This window comes from Triturus cristatus, chromosome 1_2 (assembly GCF_964204655.1).
Source record: "Triturus cristatus chromosome 1_2, aTriCri1.1, whole genome shotgun sequence".
NCBI lineage: Eukaryota > Metazoa > Chordata > Amphibia > Caudata > Salamandridae > Triturus > Triturus cristatus.
Genome location: NC_140580.1, coordinates 781528415 through 781546518, shown reverse-complemented (window position 1 = coordinate 781546518; position 18104 = coordinate 781528415). Strand labels below are relative to the sequence as shown.

Sequence of the window (18104 nt, the reverse complement as noted above, 5' to 3'; positions counted from 1 at the left end):
TATACACTGATTTATGTACGTATAATACATTGTCTCTTTATGCGTGTGTGATGATAAAATGCTCCAACACCCTATAAAGCCTATGAGAGGCGCTATAAAACAAATGAAATACATGTGAAAGGGGGGCAATTAAAAGATGAGAGGCACTGTTGGAGTGTGATAGTGAGGAAATCATTGAGCAACCCTAATAAAGATAGTTGCATCCTGGTGCACTGTAAGGTCATCATTTACTATGCTTTACAAACCAATACAATTGAATATATAATGAAAAATGTATTGTAGAATGCACCATTTTTGCCATTTTTCCCCAAACTTTCTAGGGGGGAGAACCCCCCAATCCTCCTTATCGTGGTCAGGCTCACTCTCTGCGTTCACTCGCTATGCATCGTATGGGGGCTGGTCTGGCAAAATTTGCCAGGGCTGCTTTGTGTTTCCAGTCCCGCCATGGTGGCGACTGTATCTGACACAGGTTTGCTTGAAACAATGTAAAAGTTTTAGGGCCTCATTTACAAGGAATTGGCGTAGGGCAGCCCATCAAGTCTTCTTGCTGCTCTGCCCTACGCATTTCTGTCCTTTCCCCCTGCACTGGTGCACAATTTGCTGCTTAGTGCCAATGTAGGCACCCCGGCACCATGGTGTAGGGGTGCCTCAGTTGCGGGCAGGAATGTTTTTTTAACAGTCCCAGGAGGTGTTTTCCCCTTTCCATGTGTGCTGCAGAATGTAGCACACATGGAAAGAGGAAAAAACAAGGAGAATACGCCAGCACTGGGAAGGCGTAAGGTTTTGAAGCTGTCCCAGGTTTACATGATTAGGTAACTCTGGGGCAGTGTCAAAATTCATGAGTGCTGCGTGGGAACCACCACCGCACCGCCCATGGAATGGCTCCTTGACGAAGAGCAAAGCAACGCAACGCAACGACTTGTGCTGCTTTGTTTTACTCCATAACTATGAAGCCATCCAAAGTCACATTGCGTGGCTTTGCGTTGCCTTATAGATATGACTGAGAGGATTGAGCTGCTGGAGCGTAAAAAACCCTCTTGCGCAAGCCTCTCATAAAGAATCCCCTTAGTTGGGCAGAGTTGTGACCCCTAGCTGCGCTTGTCATACCAATGGAGAGGGGATCCAGGAAGCGAATGTACTGAGCCGAACTCACCTGGTGCCGTGTTTCTGCCACTTGTGCCACCACCGCCAACAGAGTAACTTGGGCATTCCTGAAGGTCCCGCTGCGAGCGAGGATGCCGGCCAGGGACTACAAGCCCCAGCAGCCCTAGCGCCGCCCACGCCGGTTTTCAAGCGTCGGGAGACGCTTAAGAAGAGAGCAGGGCTCCTGCAGCGCGGGACGTGCGCGGGCGTGCCCGGGCAAAGCCCGGGCCAAGGGCAGGCCCGTCTGCGCCCGGAGGAGGCTGGGCTGGGCCAACCCCCTGAAATCTGGATCTATTGTTGAACATCGACTTGACAACTCATGTGGGAAGGTACTGTGAATCTGTCTGTGATATATTATATACAATTGTGTATCTGTAGGTTCCCTCTTTGGCAAATAGCCCCTGTATTCCAATATGGACAAGAGAAAGGGTGTTGTGGGTACCCTAGAAGCATTTCTAGTTAGAGCAGAATCACTACTGAAGCACGAAATAGAAATAACTGAGTGGCGTCTTTCCCTAGACCCTTCTATTCTCCTGAGACGACTATCACTGGGTATTCCGGGAGACTTTGAACAAACATGCCCGCCCACAACTTCTACAAATGGGCTACCCACCTCTTCTGCGGCAGACTTAAACCCTCCACCACCTGTTGCACTAGAAGTATCCTGTAGAGCTACCAGGACACGGACTTTAAATAACCCAGATGCGAGGAAGGTAGCAGAACCACCAGCAAAACGGAAATGGGGGGTTGGGGCACAAAAGTCAAATAATGCAAAGGTATCTCATGTAATAAATCGTGCTAATAATGTAAAAGCTGTTTTACAGAGAAGTAATTCTGTTGGTACTCAAACTGATGTGGTCATATTAGCCTCTGTTCCCTCTGTACCTAGGAATATTAATAATGTGGATGTTATGACTGAAACCTTAGCCACCGTGGATTACTCTGCATTAGGTTTAGGGTTAGCCCGTGTCCATGATATGGTCGAAAAGAACTTGGCCCTTTTATGGGGAAAATTGGATCAAGTGGATATTGCTATAAAAAATTTAAGTAGTGAAATATTAGGTAAACAATTGAATGAAACAGAAAGAAAAGAACTGAGAGTAACGGTGGATAAGACTCTATCTGTAGTTCCAGATGGGAAAACTAAAGAAAATCATATGTTAAATTCTATTCATACTAGTACGGACGGCAGAATGCAAGATATATTCAAGAGGCTGAAATGTGTGGGTACACAAAATAATACTGAACGTTTAGCTCTAGGAATTGTACCAAGTCCCTCAAATAATGATATGAGAGTTGATCTAACTAGTAACCGTTTGAAACCTAATGAAGATGTGTTGAGCTTACCCCCTGCCTCATGCCCTTATGTCTTAATCTTGGCTGGTGTTCCTGCCCTTAGGGAGGAGCAGAGAGAGACGTGGGTTGATTTGTGTAAGAAAGTTACAGATTGGTAAAAAATAAAATAAAAGATTCCACCCATCTAATATAAAGGAAATTTTAATGGTTCGTAGAGTGGGATGGGTGGGACAATCATCTCAGGGTATAAACGGCGACTGCATTGTAATTAATTTCCGCAGGCCACAGATGGTTCGCTCTTTACTAATTTGCTGTGAGTCAACCTGTAGCTTATATACTAGTATCTGTGCACTCCCCTTGGGATATTTCTATAAACCGCCAACTGGGCCTTTTGTAAGTAAACCCACTCCGATCTCCATGCTTAATAGATTTCAGATTCTGTCAGATCTAGATGCCCAAGACTGACAACTTCCCACACTGCAACATAAAATGGTTTCTGTGGATAATGCACAAGTTTTGGTGCCCACTTCTCTTGACTATGGTGAAGCTGCTAAATTTACTGCAGAGGATGACAATTTAGGCATTGACTCAGGTACCTTAAATGACGATGTAGGAAGAATTTATAGGAGGAATAGTCATCAGGATGTAACATGCTACAAACAAATGTGAGAAAGCTAAAGTATGCGACACTTTAGACGTACCACTAGCACTCTTCCCTGATGAGATTGAGGTAATAACTGAGACTCTACACTTCAGAACAATGGAGGAGATATTTTGACTGTAACTATAATCTTAATTCTGCTTATGATTTTCAGGAAGCTCTAGGAGCTATAAATGAAATGGAAGGAGTATTTAATGAGCACAGCATGGAGGAAAGTCAAACAGAGATAAGATTGACATCCTGGAATATTGCAGGGCTGAAAAGAAACCAAGGGGATGTAGTGTGGCAGGAATACATCAGTCAAAGCAAGATTATTTTAATACAAGAAACAGGGGCTTTGGATACACCACACAAAGTGGGATTTAAAACATATAGGGCCTTATGTAGGTGGCCTGGCATTTACCACTTCATAAATACCGAATTATACCGATTCGGTATTTATGAAGTGGTAAATGCTATGTAGGTAATCCGTCGGTAATAATTACCGAATCGGAATGTGTCGGTATTTAAGAATCGGTAATTACCGATTCGGTAATGGTAACTGGCTTCCCATTGATTCCTATGGGCCAGGAGGCCCATAGGAATCAATGGGGAGCCAGTTACCATTACCGAATCGGTAATTACCGATTCGGCAATGGGGGGAGCACAATCAAGGGTGGCAGGGTGTCACATTGACACCCTGTTGCACCCCTGATCCCTGCATGTGTGCACATGTGGCACACATACATGCCCTAAGGGCATGTATGTCTGCCACATTGCACACTTCTAAGAGCTTTAAAATGCATTTACACATCCATTCTTCATTTACCACCAACTATTAGTTGGTGGTAAATACCGACTCCAGACAACACCCACACACTCCCCCTACATCTCATTTCTGTATTCGGTATTTACCGAATCGGTAAAATTACCGATTCGGTAATTTTACCGATTCGGTAAATTACCGAATGCAGAAATGATCCCCCTACATCTCAAAAGCCTAAATACCGGTCGGTAACGGTATAATTACCGAAAATCGGCCGTTACCGACCGGTATTAGGCTACCTACATGAGGCCCATAGTGTAGCTGCGACTCCTTCGGTTAGAGGGAGGTCCTCAGGTGGTCTCGTTATTTGGGTAAAAGTTACTCTAGGCATTGAAATAAGCCAGGTGGATTTTTTAACCAAGGATATAGCGGGGGTAAAGATCATAACTCCAGAAAAAAACGAATTGTGCATTATACATATCTATAACAGCCCTAGCCCAGCGAGTAATGAATCTGAGGTTATTGAACAGTTAGACCAATTCTTGATTATAACCGTAAATTTGAACCTGTGGCAGGACTCGAAAATATCTTCGAGGAAAAAGACATGTCTAACAATATTCCCATGTTGGAAAGTAGTCCGATAGTACCCTGTACATGTGCCGTTGCACAATTGATAAGACTTGTTTCGAGACATGGACTTGGGGCTTGTAATGGTCGCCTGCCCTCTGACAGTCCGAATGCTGCCACGTTTAGTAGAAGCAACTCTAAGAGTTATATAGACTACATATTGGTATATATTGGCCTGGGGCCAATTTTACATGATTTGGTAATTGAAGATAGATCTGAGAGCGATCATTACTGAACCAATTCAGGTAAACAGCGGCGTAAGGCAGGGATGTGTGCTGGCACCCACCCTATTTTCACTATATGTAAATGATATTCCTGAATATCTATTGGGCTGCGAACACGATTCTCCCAAACTAAGGGGGGTGCCTGTACCTGCGCTCTTATTTGCGGACGATACTATTCTAATTTCCCAAACGCCCAAAGGTTTACAATGTCTAATAAACACCTTTGGGGTATATTGTGAAGGTAATGGTCTGGAAATAAACTCTAGCAAAACAAACTATATGGTAACTAATCCACACAAGTCTTTTAAAAAGTGCTTAAGTGTCAAAAATCTGAAGTTAGAGTATGTGCAGAGTTTTAATTATCTAGGTATTACTTTGGACACCAAAATGACTTGGAAACCGCAATTGGAGAAAAGTAAGTCTATCCTACTACAAAACGCTCAGCCAATAGTAAAGCAACATGAGAGCAGTTTATCTAAAGCGGTATCCCCTGCCCTTGAGGTATACAAGTATAGGGCACAATCGGCAGCCCTATATGGGGCAGAACTATGGGGACCTTCAAGCAGTAATACGTTTGTGGTTGGAGAAAATAACTTTTTTTGAAAATTGTTAAGCCTTTCAGTGCGTACACCGCTCATACCTATTGTAATGGACCTAAATATACGCCATATAGACTACCAGGCAATTTTACGACCACCATTGTTCTGGGTGAAACTGTGGTCAACAGTAGAGGTCGTACATTATAAGGAACGGCTGGAGGAAATTCTAAGATTAAACAAGCATTTGCAATGCAATAGGTCTCGCATTACTGAAAGTTTGAGCTATTGCTGTTGCAAGCAATAATGCAACGCCAATAGCTCAAACTTTCAGTAATGCGAGACCTATTGCATTTTCAATGCTTGTTGAGGGCTGCTATTGAATGTTTGAGATAAGAAGCTAATTGCGTCATGTGCTGACTGACAGCACTCGTGTTGGTGAGAGAGTGGTGGGTAAGGGTGCTTGCTGTGTCTGTGCAGTGGAAGCGTGGTCTGTGTAATCCGGTGCTCGTGTACATCGATGCAATGCCCTTAGTCCGAGTTATATAAAACTGCAACAAAAAAGGTCCAGGAGTGAGGTGCCACTCAAGGCCAGCTTTTTTCTGTGAATTCTGGGACTTGTAGTCTAATTCATTCTATTATGAAAACAGAACTGCAAGTCCCAGAATTCAAAGGTAAAAAACATGAAAACAAAGTAGCACAGCATAGACCTAGTGTTCCACAACGCTGACAGTTGGGGTGTTTGAGGAGTGTTCTGCTTGTTATGTCTGTAATACGGGGGTGTTGTGTGTGACTTGGGTGTCTGTACGAGCGGGAGATCTTAGAAATACCGTTGGTGTGGGTGTGGTGACTGTCATTGGGCTGGCTGTGTCTGTGAGAGTGTGATTAGAGAGGCCTCTGAATGCCGCTCGCAGAGAGGGCAGAGCTTGCGGGAGGCTGCAGGGTCCTGCTGGCAAGAGGAGGGGTAGAAAACCAGCTTCTCGTTCAACCACCGCTTCACATGCAGAGCCACCTAAGATGGAGTCACAAGTCAGACAGAACTTCCACCAGGAGTGTGAAGCCGGCCTCAACCGCACCATCAACCTCAAATCCCACGCCTCCTACGTGTACCTGTCCCTGGTAAGTAGTGGCTGGGGGCGGGGGGTTGTGGCATAGTTAGAGTGCACGCACGTGCCTGTGGGAAGAGCGTGCCATTACTGCCTCGTTGTCTGCATACTTGTCTTCATTGAGCGTTTCTCGTGGCTATGCTCCTCTGTCCTTTGTATATATGGCGTTAGTGAATGTTTGCGTTTTTCATGCACACCAGTGTGAGGGGGCTGACTGCTTTTTGTGCTCTTACCGGTGTGTTACTTGCCTGCCTTTACCTAAAGTGCCCCTCTCCCTCATGCTGTGAGTAGATATGTAGATATACGGATTTGTGTGTCTGGGGGGGTGACTGTTTATGCATAGCGGTTGGTTTGGACCTGGTGGGAGGGTTTATCTGAGTGCACTTTATCGTTTCCTTCCAACACGTTATTCGGCTGCACGATTGCCATTTGTTAAGCTTTCCTAAGGTGACCCTTCCAGCGCAAAATAAAACAACTACCATCAGCACGTTCTAAACAAAGCCTATATCCAATATCTAGACATGTTCCGTTTTTTGTGCTCCTGAGACACCATTGAATCATTGAAACTGGAATCCATAACTATCAAATTACAATGCATGTAATTGATAATAATTGACATGCGCGCCACAGCGAGACATGTGGTTTCAATTATCGCACCCGTGTCTGGGCACGATAATTGAAACCACATGGCAGCGGTGTGGGTATTAGACACCAATAGGCCATGGGCGGAGCAATGCACCCGCCTTTGGCCAATTGCATGCTGTCTTCTATAAAAAGACGCACATATGGCCGATAGCGTGGCCCAAAAGGAAAAGCACACGCACGAGCGTGTGCAATTCCGAGGTCCGTTTTCAAACCCCGTACAAGAGGTCTCTCAATGCGCGAGCACTGCTGAGCACTGCAACGCTAGGCGCGAGACCTAAAAATGGTGCATGGTTGCCATGGCTGAAGCATGTCCATGTCTGGTTTCATAATTTAGGACTTAACCATTTTTGGGAGGAAGGTGCTGGACGGTCTATGGCATCAAAGAAAGCACTTAAGCTAACTTTTTGGGCCTACATTCAAGACAGCTTTCAGCTTTCATCATGATTCAACCACTGGTACTTTAACAATACGGTTTCCCTCGATGAAACCGACCTGGAGTTTCAAGCCCTTTTTGGATGAGGTTTAGCCCTAGTTAGCAAAATCCTTATACTTGAAATTCCGATACGATGTTTTACAGACAAACTCGAATACATCAAAATGGGTCCAACAACAAGGGGATGAAGGCTTGGGGTGTTGTGTATTATGCCATACAGGTGCAAAAGAAAATGATGTACATATACTGTTCTTCTGCTCAGCTTATAAAAAATATAGAAGTAAATGGATCAAACCAATCTGCCGGTTGTTAGGTATAAGATCCTGCTATGAGGCAGAAAGAATATTAAAAACGGACACATCTCAAACGTGGTTTTAGGTGTTAGTAGCTACTTGTTTGGACTAAGTTTATTAAGAAGAAAGGAAGGTTTGAAATTTTAACTCAATATCCCAAAATCACACTGGTCTTTTGCACTTGCACTATAGCTAGTACATGAAGAATACTATTAGCATTATTATATTTGCTATAAAGTATTAAAAAGAAAAATCAGTTGGAATATTATATTGGGAATATAAATTTTGCTTTGTACTAATAGTATTCTAAAATTCAGGAAGTAAGCTTGGTTGCTGGTATTTTATAATGAAAACTGCTGTAACCCCTCAATGTATTATTGTTTTTATGATCTTTCTAAAACTTTTAAAAAGAGTTTTAATTATATTTATCTTTTAAGGATTAACAAAGATCTTTGATTAGAAACATGTTTCTAAAATGTATGCTTTGGTCTAGCGGTACCTTTTTGAAAGATTATTTTATGAAGTGTTTTTATTGTGATGCGCTACTTGTTAATGTGTATGTTTTATGGTTTGTTAAAGCGAAATAAAGATTAACTGAACTGAACTGAACTGAAAGGAAGAACTTAAAGGAAGAGAAAACAACTGAAGCCACTGTGTTCACTTATGTAGAAAAAAACGTGGATGGAAGTAAATAGAGAGAGAAAAAAGGCTGGGAACGAAGAACACTTAACAAAATAACAATGTAAAATGAATAAAACAATAACTCCACCATCACAGAATAAAATAATAAATATCGTTAAATGCAACTGAACATTTGCTTTCTACTAGAAGGATCGAATTGGAAATAAAATAAAATCTTTCGTGACACGAGAAATCATTACAAAAGTTTAAAGCGACAGTAAATAAAACTAAACAGAGGGCGTTCCCAGCGCGAGAGAGAGGCTTTGAGAACAGCCGAGTACACTCAGCCTTGGCGTGCACGGGCCTGAGGATTTGCAATAACAATTTCATAGACATAAAATGACTATTTGAGCCAATTCTACCACAAGTTTACGATATTATTCAATTCCATAACTGGCACGCTTTCATAGAACTTAAAATGCTTTCTTACAAATCCCTGGTTCTCTTTAGGGAGCGCAGCTTTGTTCTGCATCTTTTTAGTGCATTTTATGGGTTTTAGGAATGTAGTGTTTTCAGATCAGCGTCAGTTTATTTCACGAGCCATATATCTAACAAAGATGTAACATTTACATTATAGCGATAATAAAATAAGACATCTGTAGACTCCATACTTGGTTGCTACAACGTCTGCACGTTCTTTCCAACTCACCTAGAAGGGATACCCCAGTGCAGACTATACATCATGCGGAACAGCAGTGCTTTGGAGTTTGGAAGAAAACAGAACATATAAGTAGACATAAATTTCTCAAAGTAACAGTCCCATCTTGAGGGCTCACAAGTCGGCTTATTTACATTGGATTCAGGCATTTTATGACTCATGGGTTCACACATTTTCCTTCCTGGAGTTTTCTTTTTCGTGCGTACTTTAAAAATACAGCCTCAGACACTTGGCCACCAAGAGGTGGTACTTCCATAGACCTTTGTAAGTACATTAGGGAACGGCACAGAACTCTAAATTGAGAAATGGCATCGCCTGGGCACCCAGAGACGTTTTAAGGCGTGGGCAAAGTGGGATCTGGCCCAGGGCCCCAGCCTTTCATGGGGTCCCCTGATAGCGCCAGCTCTGCTCTGCAGAGAGTCTTGCCCTGATGGCCTTCAATAATTCTTTTTTTTGAAAAAAGTTTTATTGTGCAGAGAAAAGGTTACAAGCACGGGCCTACAACCGCCAGGGCCGGCCGCTAGTAGTTAAAGTGGTCAAGCAGATCAAAAAACAATGACTGGCCCACAGGGGCTCCGCTATGTCACAGTAGATCAGACTGCACATAAGGGAAGTCAGGATACACACTTTTAATATAAATAACAACAAAAATAAAGAAAAACAAAAAGCAAGGCGAAACTACTTGAAATGGGCGTCGAACCACAGCCGGGGGAGTCCACACCCGACCACCCCAGGGCGGTCAATAATAGAAGGCCTGAGAGGGAGGGGGGGCCACGGGAGAACCAAATCTGTACTCCGAAGTACGAGATAAGCAAGGAACCCTCAGGGATCAGGGGGACGAGGCAACCCCAGACGTATCCACCAGGGGGGGAGCACAGATAGACCCGCGATACACGTTCCACTGCCCCCAAATTCTACCCCAAGCCCCCGGTTTACCACGAGCCACATACACAGTTTTCTCCCTGAACATGCACCAGTCCATGTTCTCCTTCCATACGGACACAGTGGGAGGCCGTTGGGAACCCCAAAGCTGCGCTATATCTCTCTTTGCGATCATGTTCCCCAAGGCCGCCCACCGAGCCTGAGCCGCATTATAGTCATTGGGCTCCCATACATTCAGAACACAGCGACGCACCTCCGGCAGCAGAGCGACCCCGGTGACTCGTCTCATAATATCATGCACCTGGCGCCAATATTCCGCCACCTCGCGGCATTCCCATAGAATGTGGAGAAAGGTGGCACTGAGCCCGCAGCCACGCTTACAGAGTCCGTCGTCAGAGAACCCCATCGAGACCAAGCGGGGGCCCGTCACATATACACGATGGAGAATCTTAAGCTGGACCAGACGGAGACGGGCCGGGATGGCCACCTCCTTAGGGGATGACAGTGCAGTCTGCCAGTCCTCGTCGTCCAACTCCACCCCATCTCCCGTCCATGCCTCCCGAAGACGCACCAAGAGGTCAGCCCGATTGTTTATCAGTTTTTTGTAAATCAAGGAGATAGTACTGTCGGGGACGTGACCATCGAGTATGCGGTCCTCGAGAGGCGAAGAAGCAGGGACCGTGGTCCCCTCCCCAAAGACCGAGAGCAGGGCGTGCCGAACCTGTGCATAACGGAAGAACTCTCTTTCACTAAGCTCGTGCTCGCTCTGGAGCACCGCGAAGGATTTAACCGCACCTTTAACCCACAGGTCCCCCACTCTGCTGATGCCGATCGTGTCCCAGTGCTCGAAGCCTTTCGTTGTCCAGAGGCTTCCCAAGCGTTCTGAGGCGAATAAAGGAGTGGCACACGTTAAACGCTCACTCCAGCCCATCGCTACGTTCGCCGCCTTCCACACACGTACCGCAATCCTAGTAGGGCCCGTAAGGGTCCTACCAGCGGATCGAGAGTAAAGCGCTCTGTTATAGTTACCGCCGGGAAGCAGGAATTTATCCATCTCATATGCCGGGTTCAAACCAGGAGCGTACGTAGCATGGTTAATGGCAGACAGCTGGGAGGCCCAATAGTACCGTCTAATATCAGGAAGCGCGATGCCCCCGTCATACCAGGGGAGAGTCAGCTTTGCCAAAGCGATACGCGCTCGCCCGTCCCAAACCAGTCTCCTCTGCAAACTCTCCACTTCCCTAAAGTAGGCCGCCGGAATGACATCGAAGGAGTTCTGGAGTGCATAAAGAAATCTGGGAAGGGACATCATTTTAAACAGCGCCGCGCGACCAAGTGGAGACAAGGGCAACTTACACCACCGAGCCGTATCCGCCCTCAAACGCCGGAGTGGAGACAGGAGATTCTGCTCATAGCGGACCGCCGGATCCAACGAAACGTACACCCCCAGGTATTTAAAGCCGGACTGAGATATTTGGAGCGGAAGCCGAGGCGGCAAGAGAGGAAGGCCACCAGAGATAGGATACACACAAGATTTGGACCAATTAATTATCAGACCCGAATTTTTCCCGAAGGAAGTAAGGACATCAAAGAGAACATTGAGCGACTTCCGCAGAGAGGTGAGATACAAGAGAATATCATCCGCGTACAATGAGACCCGATCCTCGAAGCCCGGGGCCCACCGGAGCCCCCTAATCGAGGGCTCCCAACGGAGCCAGGCAGCGAGCGGTTCCAAGGCGAGAGCAAAGAGCAGCGGGGACAACGGGCACCCCTGCCTAGTTCCCCTCCCGAGAGCGAAAGGCCGAGAAACCCGCCCATTGACAACAACCTGAGCCATTGGTCCAGCATAAAGGAGCTTCACCCAGCTAAGGAACCCCTCCCCAAAACCAAACTTCGCCAAGACGGCCCAAAGGAATGGCCACTAAATGGTATCAAAGGCCATCGTGGCGTCTAAGGAAACCAATATGGCCGGTTCAGAGAAGTACTCCGCCCTAGCGAGGACGCCGTGCAGACGCGGTACGTTGAGAGCGGTATTACGATGTGGGATGAAGCCGCATTGATCCGGATGTATCAAGTCACATATAACGCTCAGCAAGCGATTAGCGAGGACCTTAGCAAGGATTTTGGGTTCGGCATTTAGTAGGGAAATAGGCCTATATGAGGCACAGCGGTCACGTGGCTTACCATCCTTGGGAATCACCACTATAGTAGCCAGACGCTGGTCGTCGGGAAGGGAACCCCTCTCGAGCGACTCCTGAAACATATGACGGAGGAAAGGCGCGATTTTATCCGGGCGTAATTTATACAGTTCAATCGGCAGGCCGTTGGGGCCCATAGCCTTGCCCGAGCAAAGGCAGCGAATCGCGGTAGCAATCTCGTCGACAGACAAAGGGGCATCCATCAGCTCGCGGTCCTCGACGGATAAGCCGGGCAGGGCAATATCCCGCAGCAGAAGACGAGAGTCGTCCTCATCTCTATCAGACACCGGGGAGTACACAGCCCGGAGGTGGTCAGCAAAACACTCCACAATCTCACCAGGTTCAGTCACACACACTCCATCCGAAGCCCGAAGCTCCGGGACCACACGATTCACTCTCTCCTTCTTGTCCAACCAGGCAATCAGCTTACCCGCCTTGTCTCCGGCATCATACAACCTACCCTGCTGCTCCCTATACATGGTCTTGGCAGCGTCAGTAACAAGAGACTTATATTCAAACTGCTTCAGGCTGAGGGCATGCAGCCCATCCGGAGTGACACCCGCCTCCAAGGCTGCCTCCAGCCCCGATATTTCAGTCTCCAGCGTCACCACCGCCTCCCTCTTAACCCTCTTAGCCTCCACTATCTGGGACAGGGCATGCCCGCGGAGCACTGCTTTAAAAGCTTCCCACAGGGATACCGAGGACAACACCGACCCCTCATTCTCAAGAAAATATTGATCAATCGACTTAATCAGGCTATCACGGATCTTGGGGTCTCGCAGGTACCAAGGGTTAATAGGAGCGATCCGCCCAGCGGACCGCGTCCCAGTGTCAAAAAGCAACCACAGTGGGGAATGATCAGAGATACCCCGGGCCAGGTGTTTAACCTCTCGAATCCGAGCAGCCTGGGCCGCGGGCATAAGGAAATAATCCAATCTGGAGAGACTCCCATGGGCCCCAGAGTGAAATGTGTACTGACACTGTGTCGGATGCATTAACCTCCAACAATCCACCAGACCGAAGGTCTCCAGAAGTCCGCCGAGCCACGCCTGGGCAGCAGGGAGGGCCCTGGGCGGGTGGCGATCCAGGTCACCCGAGACAACCGAATTAAAGTCCCCACCCATAAGCAAAAGACTGTCAGGAAGCCCAAGCAGCATACGACCCAAGTCTGAGAAAGTGGAGTTCTGGAGGCCCGGGGGAACATAGACCGAGATCAAGGAAAGGGACTGCCCCTCCCACCTCCCAGTCAGAGCCACATAGCGCCCTCTATCGTCTAGGACTACCCTGGTGATCTCTAACGGAAGTGAAGATCGCAGGAGAATGCCTACCCCTCTCATACCAGTGGTGAAACCAGAATGGGCCACGAGTCGGTATCCCCCCCTGTTCATGGCATGACAAACATTACCAACCAGATGCGTCTCCTGTAAGAACACCACATCAGGAGTCAGACGACGCAAATATTGCAGCACAACACCCCGTTTGATACGGTCCCCCAATCCATTGACGTTCCAAGACATCAAGCTCAACCCGTCCCCCCCCCATCCCCTCCAGTAGATCAAAGGTCCCCTAGCAAATAGCGCAACACCCGAAACTGAACCATAGCCAATACTTCGCCTTGAAAACAAAAAACACAAATCCAAACAACCCCACCCACCCACCCACCCCCCCCCGAATCCAACACCCCCCACCCTGCACCCCTGCGGTCCAAAAACCCCCCCCAACTTGCAGTGTGCCTGTCGCCCTACAAACCCCATTCTACGAAAAGACCCCGGAGGAGGAAAGGGACCCGTCCCCTCCCGCCCCCCACACAGATCATAATGAAACAAAATGCACAAAAGAAGTAGAACCCAGCCGAACAGTACAAAATGGCAAAGTCAAGGACCAAAAGTCACTCCGAAGGAGACCCGCCACCCTCGGTACCGGCAGAGGGCCCAGTCCGGTCACCCCGGTCCGGCAGCGAATCCAGCCAGTCACTCACAGTCGCAGGAGAGTCAAAAAAGGTAGTCCGATCTTCATATTCCACCCGGAGCCTTGCAGGAAAAAGCATAGAGTACTTGAGACCGAGGTCCCGGAGACGACGCTTCACCCCCTGGAAGCCCATCCGCTGTTTCTGGACAAGTTGGGTGAAGTCCGGGAAAAAGTTAATGGACGAGTTCTCATATCGGACCGGGCCATGGACCCGTGAGGCCTGCAGAATCGCATCTCGGTCTCTGTAATGAAAAAGTTTCGCAACAATAGGCCTCGGGGGGGCCCCCGGTCGCGGCCGACCACCTGGAACTCGATGGGCCCGCTCCACGGCGAAGAACTTACTCAGGCCAGCGGGGGCAAGCTGTTCGAGGATGAGCTCCTCAACCATGAGATCAACCGGGCGGTTGTCGGAGGTCTCCGGAACGCCTATGACGCGGATGTTATTGCGTCGAGCCCGTCCCTCGAAGTCCTCCAGCCGCCGGGCCATCAAATCGTTGGCCGACTTGAGATCGCCGAGAGTAGTCTGCAGGTCCGACACGTCCGTACCAAGGGAGGACGTCCGCACATCCAGCGATTGAACCCTCTCGTTGGTCTTAGAGAGATCCGCCCGGATTAGCGTAACATCAATGGCCACCGTGTCGATTTTACGGGCCAAGGCCTCGTACTGCGTAGCGATGGTCTCCCTGATGCCATTAATGGCGCCCATGATGTCCTGCAGGGACAGATCCGGAGAAACGGACGGGCCACCACTGGCATCATCCGGGGGGACACTGGCCGTCCCAGGGGATCCTTTACCCTGAGTGTAGCGGTCCATGTTGTTCGTCTGGACCGGTCCCCCACGTAGGGATGTCTTGGTCTTACGCCTCTCAGGGTCTCCCTTGCCTCCCATGAGAACCACGTTCGCCGAAGGGGACCACCGAGGAAGCGTCGAGGGGGCACAGGCCAAGCAGACGCGGGCCGCACCAGAGGCCGCAATGTGGCGGAGCGAAGGGACCACCGTCGATGGGCACACTGGTAGCAGGCGAAGACACAGGCATCAAGCGAAGGCAAAGTGAAAGCCCAGTCGCACCAAGCAAGTCCACTGTCCAGCCCCTCAGAGATCCAAAAGTGAAACCGAAAGTGATGTGACGGCCACGGGCACAGCCCCGCTGCCGTTGTTGTTCAACTACGCCCCGGCTCCACAGATCACCTTCGCATCGGGCACAGCCATCGGTTGGGCCTCAAAAGTTCAAACCACCATAACTCAGGATTGCCAGGTCCGATTTGATTTCCGAAAGGAGTTTAGTGTTCAGCCAGCATTCGTCTTTCAGATTCCATCAACCAAGTCAGGATAGAGTCAGGATAAATTCCGAGGAGCAGCGAGGGACCGGGGAGCCCTGTGCTCACGCGACCATCTTGGATGCGCGCTAGGCTCCTCCTCTTGAATAATTCTTAAACAGATTGTTTTAAAAGCCGTTTTCCGTACATTTATTGTTAATGTGGGCTATGCGTGAGAGTCTATTACAGGCATTTTGCAGATAAATGTTGTATTTATGTTTCATGTAACACTCATAAAAAACGCTTCTTTTAGAGCATATCCGGACCCCATATGCAATAAATGAAAGAAGGGTGTCACAGAGATAGTTTGCAGTAATACCACTGAGCTGCTGCTATATTACAATATTGAGAATTTGGATGAGTGTCAGGGACCTGGCCAAAGAGGGCATGAAAGAGCTGAAACTGGATCATATATTTAAAGCCGATATGAACGAGGGACCCCCAAATATGTTTAGCACAGGGCCCTCAAAATCCTTAAGATGTCCCTGTGGGCACCACGGGAATGGAAAAAGTGTTCTGGTAATTTGAACATTTAGGTGAAGTAAATAATTCATCGTCTTTCTTCCTTTACCGATTGCAAGAGCAACAGAATAGAGTGGAATTGTGGTGCATCAGACTATGCCAAACAAACTCTTCTCATAAAAAGGTCATTCTCAGTGGTTATTTTTTTTAGAAAACACAAGTACAAGAGCTAACAGCTTTTTGTAGAAGCCCAGCGCTGGCCCTACTGAATGCCAGTGTGACTATATACCAAGACTCTCTAGTCTGCATTTCGTCTCACATCTCCAAAAAAACAAATTTACCTCACTCTTGCAGGTTTTTTTCTTATTTTTCATCCCTCTTTTCTATATTTACCACTGTGTTCCTATCTTTCTTTTAATCCTTTTTCATTTTTCTACCTTTATTACTCTTGCACGTTTGGTCAAAGTCTGATGAAGAAAAACTAATCCCGGTCCCTTGAAAAGAGTTTGGGTGCCCAACATCAGCAAACACTTACAGAAATTAAGGATAGTCATCTGCAATGAAAGGCTGTGGCGGCCAGTAATTGGAGAATGGGGGCAGCCACACCCACATGTACACTCACTTAAACCCATGCATTCACACACACACACACACACACTTTCACATCACGCATATAAACATACATTCATACATACACGCAATCACCAAATATTCAACATTGGAAATGCAATAGGTCTTGCATTTGTTGGAGTTGGAGCTATTGGCATTGTAAATGGCAATGTTTTTTACTTATCCAATAGATCTTGTATTTGTTAGAGCTAGTGGCATTGTAAATGGCATTTTTTTAATTATGTATTATAGAGTCTATGTATGTGGAGTGTTGTGGAATTATGTGGATTTGATTAGTTAGTAGTGTAATTGTGTGGCGTGGAATTGTGTGTGGAGTGGATTTGTGTATTGGAATTATGTGGCATTGTGTGCTGTGGAATTATTTGGTCCTAGAAACAGTTGGACATTATATTATGCTTGTATTGCACATATTCAAAGAAAGTATGCTTTGATTTATGACACTTGTGGTCACCTACATACTAAGCCCTTTAAAAACAGTGGGAAACAATATATGGCTTTCTATAAACAGTTAGGACACTTTGGTCAAATATAGCTGCCAAGTTTTCAGAATGCTTATATGAGACATTTTTATGGTTTCAGTGTACTTATGAGTGACATTAAGCAGCCAAATGTGTGACTCTTTTTTGCAGGTAAACCAAAGCAATGACTTCCTATCAAAGCGATGAAATCAGAAATTACATACTTTTGAGCAATAAAAAGCTATAAAAGAATATTAATACTGTTGGAAAGCCCCCCAAAATGTAGTGCCTCTCCTCTAACCCACTTGACATAAAAGAGTAAATCTGTTTGCATATTTTGAGGCAACCTGTCATATACTGTGTGTAATGCAGTTTTAAAATAATTACTTTCAGATTCACTGTGCTTTCAGTCACAGGCTGGCACCTCATAGGACTATAAATAAACAAGCCAGATAAAACACCCCCTGTGCCAAACAGGATACAGTTTAATTTCTCTCCCAGTTACACACACATATGCAGTGATATCAATATCGAATCAGGTTTCATAATGTAAAACTATCAAACACTCTTCTCTAAAAGTGAAAACCCTCCCAATAACTTGCACAATCTCCTCACATCCTACATGATTTTACACCTGCTTTGAAGACTGCAGCTGAGCTGCTTGCTGCAACATGGACACATTATGACAATAATCACTGGCTCTGAACAGTCAGTGTACAATTGCCAGGCCTTGTAACTTGGCTATGAAAACCCCTTTCATAACAACTTAGAAATCCAACTCCTTTCCTCTTTGTATATAGCACCACATTAATTTGATAGCAAAAAACAGCAGAGTGACTGACATTACTGAACCTTCTCATTAAAAGTGTGGACACCAGACCCCTACAGCAGGTCACAAGGTAACGCTATTACAATATGCCCTCCAGAACCAAACAGCAGGCTCTAACTTCAAAACATTCCTCTCTGCACAAGGCACTCACTGCCTCTTGGCAGCAAACCGAAGGATGTGGAGAGTGAGGGTAAACAAGATACCAATCCTATAACGCAATCACAGTCAGGGGGTATCTAATATCAATTCCATTGCCCCTGGCATCTTTGAGAAGAAGAGGCCATGCCACATCTTCAGATGACTCCGCTGCGA

General features: G+C 46.8%; 1 protein-coding gene across 1 annotated transcript in view; it reads right to left on the bottom strand.

Moving 5' to 3' along the window:
- Positions 1 to 18104, bottom strand: part of TMEM26 (transmembrane protein 26) — a 527742-nt gene that overhangs the window by 203945 nt on the left and 305693 nt on the right. The window lies entirely within an intron of this gene.